We start from the raw sequence: 13,889 nt of genomic DNA on the forward strand, positions 1-13,889 counted from the left end.
TAGACCACACTTTATGGTCTACGCTCGTCGCTGTAGTTTTGATGGCCCTCCCCGTGCGCACGACACGACTTGCGCTGTTTAGGACAACCTGAAGGATTGGCACGTTTCCCATCTGCAAGAGGCCTTTTCAAGGTCACGTTTGGAGAACGTGACTGGGTATTGACAGCTGCCACTTCCACAAGCTGCGGATTATTCTAGAATGCACACGATTGGACCAATCAAATCAATCATTTCTTCATTTTTCACACTCCGTCATCGCACGTTGACTCACTCATTCATTCACTAATCGCTTCTCAACTGAACAATGAGCCTAAAAATGCATCTTAGTGGAGACCATTTTTCCCTCAAGCAAGCGTCAAGCTCTTCTTAATTAGAATCGGAGTCAACACAAAAAGCAGCCTTGGAAACCACCCAAAAAAAAAAAAAAAATCTCTCCACCATTTTATTTACCCTTTATAAAAAGCTCCAATAGCCTAATTCCTCACCTGTTGCGCTTTTGTGAATAAACCACCTTTCCAAAAAAGGTGACCTCATGGGGAATGAAAACATATTCAGCTTGAGGCTTTTGACAAATGCACCTGCGGCGCGTCTGCCTCGGCCACGATTGTACACATGAATAGTTTTGCCTTGGACCATTTGGTGACGTTCCACAGAGATCAGCAACAAGCTGAAAGAATGTGACTTCTTTTGTAACATGCAAATTAGAGCGGAGGCTCACATAAACAACAGGCTAAAGATTGAAAGAATGCATCTGGCCCACAGGGATGAATTCAATTCAAAGTCACGTCGCCGTTGGATGCTTGCCATGACCAAATATGGCGCTCAATGCCATTCACCCATCGCAGAGTCAGTCGTGCTGAAGTTGTACCCAAAAGTGAGACATCTCTGGGCAAGACTACTAGTTTGACGGTGAGAAAATAAATCAATTAGAAATAAAAGGTGAACAACAATAAAGCAGCAAATAATTGTTTGTTGGTGGGGAAAACGCTCAGGACTTGGAAAGACTGGCAGAATAAAAGCGTTTTAGGCCGTAAACGACAAAACACCCAAAATTATGTGTGTGTTTGCGGCCGTGCGGGGACAGGACGCCGCTTGTAAACAGACGCCAGCGCTCGGTCCACGTTGTTAAAAGTCCAACGGAACAGAGTCGCCAGCGAGACGAGGCACTTAAAAGGTATCGCGGCCTTGACGCCCGAATCAAAGCGGATGATCAGAGTCAAAGCGCCTTTCTATCAAGGACACTTGATAGAAAACATTAAAATGAATGAGGCGGTGGAATCTCTGTCAACTTTTAATCCACGTCTTCCTTCCCCACGGTTTCCCCCCTTCATCCCTTCCCAAAAAGCCTCACAGGTGGAGGAAAGGATCATCGAAAAGTTGTCACGCTGCGACATAAGTAAAGAGGAGTTGACGGGAGATGTCTGCTTTGGATCCGAGATGTGGGCGATCGAACAAACAGATATTTTTAGAAATGCGCTGGGATATCTCTGCAGGTGGCTGCCGAGCAGTCGGGGGCGGAGCCTAAAGTCGGATCATCCGCTTCTGACGTCAAGGGAGACGACTGAATTTATCCGTCGGTACGAGAAACCATATAGACGTCCCTGCGCTTCACAATTCAGGGAAAGTTTTAATCTTCGCCGAAAGCAATAAACAACTCGCCCGGGTAGTAGAGGGAGAAAGGAAGTCTTATCTACTTGAGCCATCGCTTCTGTCCACTGGCTCGTGGTTTAATACCCACTTATGCAAATGCTTCCCTCGATACGACAACGCTTTGGCAAAGTTTCTTTTCCCTTTTGTTGCCATTGTCCTCGCGAGCACCTATTGGCTCGTGATGCGGACGTTTTGTTGGGCCAGGCAAAACAGCGGCCATCTTGAAGAGCTTCCGATCAATCCGGGGGCCGCTCGGCGGACTTTGTTAGCGAACAGCTGTAGGCACGCCGCCCCCCCCGGGGGGGCCCCGCCGCCCTCGTAATTAAATAGCCGCAGGACTGAATGCCTGGAAACCACCGTGTACGCCTCCCCCGCCTTCCCGTTGATAATAAGCCTCCATGCGAGTAGCGTGCGTGGCGGCAAAACTAATCACTTAGGCGCGCTCAATCGCAGACATGCAATCATAAGGCGGGAAAAAAATGCAGCTGCGTCATTTGGGCCTGGGGGGCGGGAAATCATCCACTGTTCACGCTGGTGAGAAGTGACAACATTCAAATTTGTTGCTATTATACTTTCAAAACAATGATGACTGATTAAGAGAAGAAGGATGTTTATCCAACCACGGCCTTATTTCAGAGAAATATTTGACGCTATTCGCGGTGAAAAGGTTTTCCAGCCTGAAAAAGCAGCAGCTTCTGACATCAGCGCAGCTTTAAATCTTGCTAGTTCTTTGCAGAGGATAAAGAATACCTGACTGAGTGCAATTATTTTGCCTGTCTACGTGTGCTGCTGCACCGTTTGTGTATATTCCATAGCTCAAAAGGTTACACAATGCAATTTAAATTCGGAAAATTACTTAGTGGGCAGAGATTTTTCTTTTTTTTCCGGGCCAAGTTATCAAAAGTAGTATTGCATATAATTACCGGTCAGGCAAGAAAAAAAAAAGTACTTTTTTAGTGTCTTTAAGTAAATGGTGTTAATCTGTACTATAGATTCTTTGTTGTGCGGCCTGATCAAGTCACACTCAACGGAAACAGACAGCGACTGGTCTAGGGGGCCTGTCAATCTCGAGGTGATTTACACAAAGCGGGAAAATAAGTTGTCCAAGCCAAGATCAATATTTCATCCTTTAAAGTGCCAGCAAAGGAATTAACACTGGTCGGTGTGCAGGTCGCACTGTGTGACCTACAGCCGGCAGATGCCAAAGACACATTTTTTTTTTTTAGCAGACAGATGGAAGCACAGGTCAAAAGCCACATTGGGAACAATTAAACGATGGCAGAAAGTTGTCACATTCGTCAACACTGAGCTTTTGGGGTATACTTAGTTTATCGATTGAAGTTTGCATCCCGGAGACGCGGCCATCGACCTCGCTGTCAAGCTGCATCAGGGATGTTTTGGAATAAAAACAAGAAAAAAAAGGACCTGAGCTATTCAACAAAACAGCCAAGTCATAATAAGATTAGGAGACAGAAAAAAAAAAAAAACTAAACGAAAGCAGATTCAGCTAACGTCCGTGTTGTTGCTAAAACGCCACTGCCGATTAATCGACCTCAAGCTAGAACGGTCAAGTCGACGTGTCGATTTCATCATTTAAACCGCTGGCGGGTACCAAAGCATGATTTGCGCCATGCTATTAAATAATACAGTGTTCAGGTACCGAAGGGATCCATTTGTTATGAGGCTTGCCTGGCTTATCGCCCAAAAAAGTCGAGCTATCGCCTCAGAATATATTTCCACTCGTGCAGCAACTGTCCTTCGATATCTTGTTCAAGTTAGGCGAATAAGAAAAAGAAATGCAAAGTGAAAGTACACATTTTGGAGGCGGGCTCCAACATCCGCCAGACTCCAACCGAGATTTGCATTGCAACCCAACGGGGAGGACAATTCCACTTTGGAAAATAAGCAGAGCCCGAGAAGAAAAATTCTAATCAAAAGTATCGACGATAAAACATGAACAGCGAGAACTGGCAGAGTATCGGGGCACTGCTGGGAAAAGCCTTTGGCCGACGACCAGCGGGTCGCGACTGCTCCGGTCAAAACCGTCTGATTGAGTGTGACAAAGGCGAAGGCGGGGAGGGATCCTTTAAGCCAGACTGCTGCAAGCTAGCTGCTCTTTATATAGCCACCAAAATGGTCACATTGCCAAAAACCTGCCTTGGCTCTCATATGGGTGGTTCTCAGGAAGTATGGTCCAGTCAGATGTGACCCGCTTCAAGACTTATATTGGAAATTTTCCAAAATCCAAAGTTATTTCCACTCAGACTATGGAGTCAAATATTTTGACAACAAAGGTCTCTCATGACGTATGAGCGAAAACGGGATTTTGTAGGTTAATTAGGCTCCGTTTGATTATTTGCGAGGGTACCTCCCACTCATGTCTGTGTTCACGCTTGCTCAAAGTTAATTAGTTTCATCTGCCTCTTGTCAATTTAATCAGCCACCGTCGGCAGCGCTCAGTTTCGGTCGGCGTCTCCGTCGAGTTCCTGTCTCGCAGGCTCCCTCGTGTGCTTCCACCTGTGTCGAGCTTTTGCTTTAATCTCATCCTTTTTGGTGATGGCGTTTTGTTTGGAGGCTTTTGTTGAGTTTTACTTGAGTCTGCTGGAGAGTAAATTGAAAATCAAGTGTTTATCAGCGCTTCATCCGTCTTTAATGTTGTTGTTGTGTTGGACGGTGGAGATACCGGGTCCCGATTTTTTCTGGTCTTTCTTCCCTGTGTTGAATTTTACTTTAATCCCGTCCTACTTGTGATGTTTTTTTAAATTTGCTTTCACGGCCCACAGTCAGCCGATAAACACTTTTAGGAGCGTCCTCTCTTCAGGGATGATATTTTACGAGATTTTCACGCTATTCCACCACGGTCAGGCACGAGCGTTCCTCTTGGGACCTGGCAGGAACACAAAAGGGACTTTCCTCGAGATGCCGGTGAGCATCACGTTCATCAGTTAACAGTTGGCACCCTTCCTTTGAGCTTTGCTTTAATCCAGTCCTTCTGTTGGGGTATTTTTAAGTTGTGCCTGGACTCTACCTGGAGACAAAGTCGTGTCTGGAGTATTTCTCTCTCTTTACGACAAAGTCAAGGTTTTCATGTTTACCCAAGAAACATAAAAAGGGCCATAAAACTGTCCAAAATATCTGGATAAGGACTCACTTTGCATGCAGAGAGGTACATTTATAGGGCAGGTCTCCTGGAAGATCCCTACAAACATTCTCATTCATCCTAGTCATTTCATTCCTGGCCACTTAATCAATCTGGCATGGTTTTCTCGTGTCCTCAAAGCTCACTAGATTGAAAAGAAACCGTTTCGATTGGGCATGATTGAAGTTGACTGTGACCACGCCCACAGCGGCGAAGCCCTACCTATGCCTTTCTGCCCCCCGTGCTCAATGACCAAAATCGGACAGTCTGAAATGTAAGAATGAAAATCTTTGTTGCTTCTATTGTGCAAATTTTTTTTGCCTCTCTTCTACTTAATATGTGATTGATTCTCGTGTTTGCTCAATACACTCATATTGCTTTGTTTAGCTAAATGCTCCTCAGTGATTTGTTGTGTTCTCGCCCAGCGCTGGCAAAGTCAAATAAATCTTATTGTCTGATGCATTAAAGTAATTCAAGCAGTTCTTCACTGGCTTTTTTTGTTTGTTTGTTTTAAAGAAACCACGTAATGGAAAGATAAACACACTTTAGCTCACCTGAGTTAAGGTGAATTATTAAGTGTAACGGCCTTTAGCACTACCCGGAGGACAGTTTGTCCTCAGCCGTGAAAGCTAATAAAGATTGAAAACTCCCATCGTCTCCTTTTTGTCTTCAACTCTTTTCCTTTTGTCTCTTATTCATCGTTGGGCTTTAACCCTCCTTTTGGTGCTCGCCACCATTTTATTTTCAATCTGCCAGCGTGGCATCTGCAACTGATAAATTGCGTTTATGCGCCGAGATGTTGGGCGTATGAATGTCAGATTGTCACTTTTAGTGCTTCGTCTGGGGACGTCTCTGCTGCTCTGATTTATGAATGTGCGAGGACACACGGGAGACTAGGGGTTCTCAAACTGCAGTGCCTGGAGCCGTCTGGGGTCCCTTGCCATTCAGGTGTAAGGGCCCTATGTGTAATCAGGTGTCCCCCCCCAACACAAAATATTTGCAAACTTTTGGAATAGTTGCCAGTTGTGATTCAAGCCACAAACACGAAAACTTCAAAGCTAGCCCGAGGGTTTTACGTCAGAGTTTATTCCAATTTACTATTTCTTCAGAGTTTATTCCAAGTTACTTTAAGGTGCTGCGCTTAAATTTGCAGCGGCCTTAATGAGCCTTGCCGAGCTCATTGCAAGGTCGATTGAAATCTGACTGACTGGATGCGAGGGGGCGGCCTCTATTATTATTCGCTTTTCTTAATACTCATTAAATCTCTAAAGTGGCCGGGGCATTAAGCTAGTCACCTTCATTTGGAGTGGTAAACAAAAATATTAACTTCACCACATGGTGGCTGTGGTACTCATCAAAAAGAGCTATTACTGGCCGATGAATCGATTAACAATCGGTAATCATTTGTAATTTTCTCCCTCATTAGTTGCTCTCCAGTTCAGAGTGCGGTGGCCATTTTTGTTTGTAGTGGCATGCCCACTAAAAGTGGACATTGGCTTTATTGTTGTATGCTTCAGCTAGCGCGTGCATGCGTAATCGTCTGTTTGCGTTATTCCGCCTGTCTCCCACGTTTGACATGACATCAGATTGGATTTTTCACGATGGGTGGGCTTCAGCTCACACGACGCTGATCAGAATGAGCGGTCGAAAACGGACGGCCGGATGGCTGCCGCCGGACGGATGACTCGTGATTTGTTCGTGAATGTTTCTGTTTAAATCCCATCGATTTCATTTCCATTGAGAGAAGGTTGACATCGATTACAAAATTACGATTACAAAAATTCGACCAACTGCCCCCGAAAGCAAATCTTTGCTATTCCGTGCCAAATGATATCCCAGTGTTTTTGTTTAAAATTCTACTCACAGCAATTACGATTTGACTCCAATTAGCTTGTGCTCCTGACACTTATACCAATTACCCAGAATAGAAATTTTCATTTAGCTCATTCGAGTTGAAATTCCGCCTCTGACAGTTTTTTTGTCCAATCGGCCCATCGCGTAGTCGACAATTCCGAAATAATTGACTCCAATATGATACGATTGACACCAATTATGGTGTCATATATGCACTTAATATCAATTATCCCAGAAAAAAAATCAGTACTTTACCCACGTCAGTGACATTTAAAGCTGTTGCTTCTCAAATTATGTTTCCCAAAGTGGGTCATCGTACTGTAGACAATTAAGATGCCATTTTTTTTTTTTCAACACTAACTCATGCTGAACTGGCCCAAATCAGCTGTTGCGCACGTCAAGGAAGACTGTCCGGACATGGTCGAGACGGGGTTTTCTTTGCATTCAGGATGAGACTTTTGGAGTTGAATGGAGAACTTTCAGATCCTAACTTGAGGAAGGAATTTATTTTGTCACTGCAAGTTTCAAATCGGAGTGAATGGCCATTACATATGGAGTACCTCAAGAGTCAATCCTTGAACCCCTTTTGTTCAATGTGTATATGTTACCTTTGGGTCAAATTTGACTTCCAAGCCATTTCCTCATCCATCATGTACGAGTTTCCTCACACTTCAAGATCATTCCTCAGTCGTTGCACAACTGATGGGTGAGGTCTACAACCCCGAGACATCACCGTGAAACATCTGGCAAAGCTACAGATGTGGCAGATTTGTGTCCCTGTAGCTTAGTGGTCCTTTCATCTCCTATAGCAAGTCTCCCATATGTTCCCTTGGACTAAAGGGGGGGAAGCATTCAGAAGACTCCGTCTTCATACGTGCGTAGTAAACATTGTTCTGTTGTTCTTCTTCCGCACGGCTTGCTTTTTTGTTTCTCCCGCTTTTCCCTTCGGGCTAACCTGTCTTTTTTGGCATCGGCGGCGCGGCAGCGGGCACGCCGCCATCTGCGGGTATCTGTTTAATTCCAGGCCCGGCACATGTCTCCATCACCTGTCCCACCCTCCCCGTCTGCTCGCCTCTGACCTGTGACCTCTGGGAGTCGCGGATGCTCGCAGCACTTATCGCGACGGAGCAGCTGGCCTCCGCAGCCCGTGCTGCGCCTCGCTTGGACGCACACGGGTTTTCTCGGGAAGGGAATTGTGCTCGGATGCATGTGGGGGAAGTAGAGCACAAAGTCCACATGGATGTGTGCGCTGTTGGTAAAGATAGCGGCCAGGTTATCGGCCGCTAATCCTTTAAATGTCACATTTGGATGAAAGTCCAATGCAAGGAAAAACTTGCTGGAATTCCTGCGATAATTTCCAGCCATCGTTGACGTTCTTTCTGGATAACCGCGAGGTCCCTTTGCTGATTCCTTCCACTTTTTGCATGACCAGGCCAAGGACAAAATGGCTCAAAATTGAGCAAGATATTTTGATGATACTGGCGATCGAACTTATTTCAAAACGAGGGAAGGTAAATCCATTTGAACCCTAAGTTCCAGGGTTTCAAATTGTGTGGAAAAAAACATAATATGTTCACTTTTAAGACAAATAGGTCGTGGAAGTTGAATGTCTGCAATTTAAGTTGCTTTCAAGCACTCCCGTGCTATTTTCACCCATTTTTGAAGCTGTCCAGGAGGATTTTGATTTCTGCAACAGGACAATATGTTCCTTCATGTCACAGTTAAAAAGCAGTAACTAATTTGCATACAACAGAAATACACAGCTCAGTAAGTAACCAAACGTCCTTCTTGATCCTTGCTTGATTTTAACCAAAGATGCTGTGGAAATAATTTCCATGATTCCGTATCTAAATTTCTTTCCACGGGAAAGAAATTTGTGTTTTACGAGTCAATTTACGACTGGCCACACGTAATATTTCATCAATATTGTCATTCATGCTTTGCCTTTCTCCCTCCCTCCCTCTCGTGACTTTATCAAGCGATAAGGTCTTTACTGGTTTCGGAGCTGGCTAATCCACCTTCTTATTCCTTATCTAGCCTTTTACTTGCCGTGTACTGCAGTGATAATTTCCTCCCTCGCAAATCCTCACGTCGATTCATAATGCCTCATTTCCTCACGACGACTTCGGATTCCTCCATCCATGCGTTGTGTTCCTTCGCTTGTTGTGTTTCCATCATCATCATCAGCATCTCGTCCCTCATTTCCTGCCCAGCTCGTTCCAAACGATTTAATCCTTAGTTCTTCCTTCCATTTTTGCTTACACTTTGCTCGCTCAATTTTTTAATTAAGCTGGCACACTTTAACGTTATCAGAAGCATGGCGGTTGCCATAAAAAAATTACAACAGATAAAACTGGAAGTAAAATGACTTTTTTTTTTTCTTCAACTTAATTTATTCATGGGTCTTTATCAACGAGAGGTAAGGTTTTGATTTTTAAAGCTGATGCAGACTTCTATAAATATGGATTACTGATCAATCGGCCGATGTTTATTAGTTTATATTTTAATTGATTTGTTTTCTGTATGCTTTATCTTTAATTTGATTAGTTTTAAGACATGATTTACTTTTTTCCCCAATATGTATCACGAGGCGTCCGAGTTTGGTTTTGATTTAAAATGTTGTTTCATGTCTTCCTGGTGGTGCTCGATATCGTGTGCGTCTGTGTTGGTTGACCTTTAACTTTAGTGTTCAGGTGCTCCTTGTTATCTCATCACTTCCTTCCCATTTAGGTCCCCCGTTTGCTTGCGGCTTGCAGTAAGATACAGAAGTATTCTGCTGGTGTGAAAGGACTCCGGAGATGCTCCACAAAGAAAAAAAAAAAAAAATCTGTATAAATAAACAGAGAAAATTGAACTAAGGGTTTCAGACTGGCCCACAATACGTTGTCTGCCGTCCCTGCGCTGTACCATTAACGCTGTCGAGATGCCGCCAAACTGTCACCACGCCGCTAATAAACCCGAAAACAAGTTGTGTGTGTGTGTGTGTGTGGGGGGGGGGGGACACTGAGCTGTTTGCAGTTAAGTGGCAAGCTTGGAACAAAATGTCACTTGGCTCCGGCTCTGGCCCGTGTCTTGGGGTCTTCCTCCCCCTACTCTCACCACCCTCCTTCCAACTCCTGGGCGCTTACTGGGCTGTGGAGCAAATCCCCTCCTCATCTGAAAGAAAATGTGAAAGGCAGCAGGCTTGTAAAGCCTCATTAGGCTTAGTAACTCATAGCACTGCGCGGCAGCGCCGTGTGTGCTACACGCAGATATGCAACACGTGTGTGTGTGTGTGTGTGTGTGTGTGTGTGTGTGTGTGTGTGTGTGTGTGTGTGTCTTTTTTTTGCGGGGGTCTACGGATTAAAATGTCATTTCATTCAAGGGATTTTTTTTTTCTTCCCCCAATAATTTTCATTTTACTAGTGCTGGCATGTCATTAAAAAGCCTGTAATAATAATAAAAGGATGACTGAATGGAGGGAGACGCGCAAGAGGAAAAGCAGTTCCCAGATTAATGATAAAAGTCCTAATTATTACATTCAAATAAATTACAGCTGGGTGAAAGGCGTCGGGTTAAATCAGAGGTGGGGAGTCATTTGGGTTTTTATCGCATCCAAGGCCATACTCTGTTTTTATCACCTTAGTGCGAAATGTGATTTTTTTTTTCCATCTTTGCAAAATCGCTAAAATGGGGCTCAATGTATGCATGCATGGCTTCTCCCACGCAGAAGGCAGCCACCTTGCGTTCCCGCTGTCACTTGCAACTTCTGCTATTATTCATAATGGCAACGTGCACAATGACAGAAAATAACGTGAAAAGTCAGGCGGGTTTAGCGAGCGGCAACACAAGATGGCCGCCCAGGGGCTTTACCTCACCCAACGGCAAATAAGCAGCATAGTTAATACGTTAATCAATCTGCATTCTTGAGCGATGTTTGCCATCTAGTGGCTAACAGTGTTACTACAACTTAAAACTAACTACTGCTAAAGTAAAATGTTTTTTTCCCTGCTCAGATTGTCGTCCCGTATGGATCCGAAGCCCACGGGCCGTCGATTGACCACCCTCAGTTTATAATATAAAACCAGATCACAGAAAGGATATTTGCCACGTAGCGCGCAAACAAAAGTCGCAGCCAACGAGCCACAAAGGCAAATCATACGCAAATTAAGACTGTGAAATGAAGCCTTGTGAAGAATTTCAAGGATGTATTTCAATAGTATTAAGTGCAAGTGTGGGCGTAAGGAGACGGTAAAGAACAAATCCTCGGCGGTGAAATAATGAATTCTTGCTGCAGCGGCCTTCCCGCTTAATCACATTTAGCAAATCAGGAAGAAGCTTTTTTTTTTTTCCCCCTCCCCGCGTGCCGACGCGGCCTCGCCACCACCGAAACGATTTTAGCGATAATATCGGCGAGTCAAAAGGTGTTCGCCGAGGGCGCGCTCAAAAGCGTCGAGATTGCAAAGATATTCTTTATATATTTATTTATTTATTTATTTATTTATTTCATTTAAAGCGACACACGCGGTTTACGTACAGGCCGGGAAGGTCGATTTGAAAAGGGCTTTCGTTCACTCGGGGATGGGGATGAATAGAGGTTACATCAGCTTTAACATCAAATATCACTCCGTTGCCCGAGTGGGAATTTCAAAAGCCTGATTCGGTTTTCTCCGCCTCGCCCCTCTACACTTTTTAACACCAGTGCGTCCTCTGTGTCAAAAGATAGACAGCGGAGATTTACAGTTCGGGGTCACACACTGCTTCTAATTAGCTTAAGTAGAAAGAGGAGGGGAGGGGAGGAATAAATCGCTCGCAGGCCGGGATGCATCCTTTCACAGATTGAGGAGAGACGAGCATCTTTTCGGTCGGCTGTCCTTTTCTGCCTTTGTCCCGGTTTGACATTAACGAGAAGTTTGCACGTCGGATTCTTGATAAGGGCTTGCAAGAGTGATGGTGGAACAAAACGACATACATAACTCAACATGCAGAATTCCAACCTTGGCATCTATCACCGATGGAGCCAATTTGTGATTCGGATTTTACTTCATGAATATGGGAATGCAAAGGCGGCGAATACGTGTTTTTTTGGTTCTTGCATCGCCGGTGGCCAAAACCTCCTGTTTTTGATCAAAGTTGGTTTTAAATAGCTTGGAGTTCATAAACATCCAAATAAAAGCGGTCGTTGATGTGAACAGGGGGGCTGATCACACACTACACACACACGGAGTGTGTTTGCTCGACAGAGGCCAAGCCTGTTGTTGCAGCGTGATTGACTACAAACACGGAGGACACAAATGTAATTCCATTTGCAATCTGCAGGATTCTCGCGGCGGCAGAGGGAAACAGAGCAATCCCGTCTGCCAAAAATCCGCTCCTTCACAAACTGGTCCAAAATGTAGAGACGGTTGCTGTTTTCTTTGCTTCTTTGGGCAAGAAGAGAATGTCCCAGGAGTTATGGAAATTCTGGCGATTATTTGTTTTGTGTGTGTGTGTGTGTGTGCTTTTCGGACGGAAATTCCCACAGCGCTTACTCTGGAGACTTCCCCTGTTTACCCGATAACTTGTCGAGTGAAAATTATTTTATTTCTAAAATTGCAGCTTTTGCGAATTGAAATTGAAACACATCATGCGAAAACGCCCAAATAATGGATCCAAATTAGCATCGATGGTAACAGGGCTGTAACTTTTTTTTGGGGGGGGACAAAATCCATAAAACATGAGCCATGAAATGTTGACGGCACTTTGACGTCAATTTCCCTAGACAGCAGAGGGCGCTGTCGAACGAAATGGCAGATGTCTGCAGACGGGGCAGACATGCTGTACTACATTTTGCCCCTACCCCCCCAAAAACCTCGCAAGCCTAAAAAAAGGCTGATGCGCAAAGAAAGTGAAAGAGTGATGGTTGTTTCTTTTGCCCTGCGGCTGTGTGCCAGAATCCCGCAGAGCTCAAAGTCCTCCTTGCAGCTGCATGGAGGAAGCTCTCAGCTGTGTCCTGGCTCACCCTTTACCGCCGTGTTCCTCATCTCACACCTCCCACCTCTCTTTCTCTATCTCACTCTCCCTCCCTCCCTCTCGCTTCCGTCCCTCGCCAAGTGACCTCATCGTCGCGTTGAGGTGAGTGTTATTGAAATCAGATACGACTAAAGTTCATCTTCGGCCGTTCTCATTGCTTTAGCTGTCAGCTTGTGTTGCCTCTTCTTTGGAGTGTGTCTACTTGTATATATTGCCGATTTTTTAAAAACGTCTCTTATTAAATAGACATTGGTCGATTCAATCGAGTCGGACAGACGATTAATCGGTCTTACTTTTTTCTGGAGCCCCGCCACATATTTTTATATAACGGCTACAGCTACAAATCCTTGAGATGCTCATTGAGCTGAAGTTTTGCAGGATTTGCCTAATGACAATTTGAAGTCCAGGTTTTGTTTGAATTCTGAGATATGCATTTTCCCCAGAAAATTCCTGTGTTCATTTGGAGGTATTGGGCATTTCCAGTGACTCCTATCCATAAATTGTGCACCACACAGCACAAACACATAAATATTGGTACACACCCGGCGACAGGAAGCAGGCGCCGCACGACACTGCAGCGTCAATCTTTCTCCATCTCAACTGTTGGAATGATTTACTGGGAGAGGAAGCTAAACACCTAATCTCACTCACTCACACACACACACACACACACACGCACAGTTAAGACTTTGCAGAGAGAGCTTGACGGAATAATAAGAGTACAGTAAATAAAGAGGTTTCTGCTGGAGGGTCTTGAGAGTTCAGTGCAAAGTGAAGATATTAAACACGCATGTGAAGGTGCCTGCAGGTTCAACCGGTACTGAAAGGACATGAAGTTGATCTCATCACTTTGAATACACTAATGCCCATTGAGCCTGTCATTGAGCCACGGCACATTTACATTTGCAAAAAAAAAAAAATCTCCAAAGTCATAAAAGGTTCTTTTTCATTTCCTCATAAACGGGCCCACTCGGTTATCATTCAAACGGCAACAGGTGGACAATTGCGCCTTCTGCCATCTTGTGGACGGGTAGTTGATTGTTCTGCATGTCTGTATACGTCGCTGGCATAGATAAATAATCAGAGATCATTTTCACAGCAAGAGGCTCATTTGCTGATAGTTTCTAGAACAGCAGTTGGGAATCATTGCTTGAAATGATTTTAGTCGTCGATGTGCTTATTTGTGTTGCAGTTTCCGAGAACACGTTGATTTTAGTGCACTTTCTAAAATAACCAGCCTCTAAAAACTGCAAAA

The 13,889-nt window shown here is 44.5% G+C and overlaps 1 protein-coding gene across 2 annotated transcripts in view; it reads right to left on the reverse strand.

Annotated features, from left to right (window-relative positions):
- grin3ba (glutamate receptor, ionotropic, N-methyl-D-aspartate 3Ba) overlaps nucleotides 1-13,889 on the reverse strand; it is a 46,489-nt gene that overhangs the window by 31,239 nt on the left and 1,361 nt on the right. The window contains exon 2 of one of the 2 annotated variants that reach the window (XM_085931381.1): nucleotides 13,177-13,874. The exons of the other annotated variant lie outside the window; for it this stretch is intronic. The gene's annotated coding sequence lies outside the window, so the exon portion shown is untranslated. The remainder of the gene's footprint in view (nucleotides 1-13,176; nucleotides 13,875-13,889) is intronic. 2 annotated transcript variants of the gene reach the window in all.

Source organism: Syngnathus leptorhynchus, chromosome 15 (genome assembly GCF_054491065.1).
Source record: "Syngnathus leptorhynchus isolate UIUO chromosome 15, UIUO_Slep, whole genome shotgun sequence".
Taxonomy (NCBI): domain Eukaryota; kingdom Metazoa; phylum Chordata; class Actinopteri; order Syngnathiformes; family Syngnathidae; genus Syngnathus; species Syngnathus leptorhynchus.